This window comes from Carcharodon carcharias, chromosome 31, assembly GCF_017639515.1.
Source record: "Carcharodon carcharias isolate sCarCar2 chromosome 31, sCarCar2.pri, whole genome shotgun sequence".
NCBI lineage: Eukaryota > Metazoa > Chordata > Chondrichthyes > Lamniformes > Lamnidae > Carcharodon > Carcharodon carcharias.
The window spans coordinates 12,782,566-12,783,743 of record NC_054497.1 but is presented as its reverse complement, the minus strand read 5'-3'; positions in this window follow the sequence as shown (position 1 = coordinate 12,783,743).

The following is a 1,178-nucleotide window of genomic DNA, read 5'->3' as shown; positions in this document are numbered from 1 at the left end:
TCCTGGTCTGGGGGACTGGGTGGGGTGAAAACAGGGATGGGACGAGTTTACTGATCCACCTCCAATTTCTTCCATTGTCAGATTTGGTCACTTGTTCCTCATCTTGAAGGGGATTCCCAAACTTCAGAGCTTTGTTGTTAAAAATAAAAATCCCCTCCCTCTTGGGGCCATTGATACTCTGCGGGGTGGCTCCAGTCAATGGCTGAGCCGGTAGCCGAGGAGCCAAACTTCACCTGTGAGAGAGTAACAGCTGCCTATTCAACCACTGAGGGCATCACAATCTCCAGGACCTAGAGGGTAATGTTGTTCCTCACGTAAATCTCCAAGATGGGGCATTTCTGGCCATGCAGAGGTCAGCAGGAGTCAGTGGCATATTGTAACCTTTCTGTAAATCAAGCAACATGCGGCTAATCCCATGTCTCTGCTGTATGAGTTTGTAGTGATTGTTGGGAGTCCATGTCATTCCACTATGAACGCCTACACCAGTGTTGTCCAATAGAAACTGCTCACTCTTTTAACCATGCGTTGGTTTTACAAAAACAAAGCACCTTATGCAAGAAATTAAGGGAAAACGTACTTTACACGAGTACATTTACTTAATATTTCTCACTGCTCAGCAACAAGGTGAAGCACTCACACCGATTGAGACACATGTGCACACTAATATTCACCTTGCCAACAAACACATCAAAAGGTTAAAGGTCATGTGTATACACCATGCAAATACGAATCGAGATCACATAACCAACAGGGTCGGTTACTCATCGATCTGTAAATATAAAACAATTTGCCACATGGGGGTAACAGATTAGAAAACACTGGCCAACACCACACAGTGTCCAGAACAAAGGAGACTGGTTTTGGGAATCCAAGCCAAGCACAACTGCATGCCTTGAAGCCCAGTCACCTTAACAGGTTGTTACAAAGATACTCTAGGAATGTCTGGAATTTGCACTGGGAGACTTCCCCCGCTCTCCATCTCCTGACCTGACTAGTCACGTGGAGTTAATGGCCACTGCTGGATCACCAGCAAAGAGGAATGGAAATAGCACAAAGTACCCTGGAGAAGCTCGACACTAATAGCCCTAGCAGGGCACAGCATGTTGGGCCCTCCGTGGGGAGGGTGGAGAAAGCACATGAAACCTACAGGCTGTCATAAGAACAGATGTACAGTACCC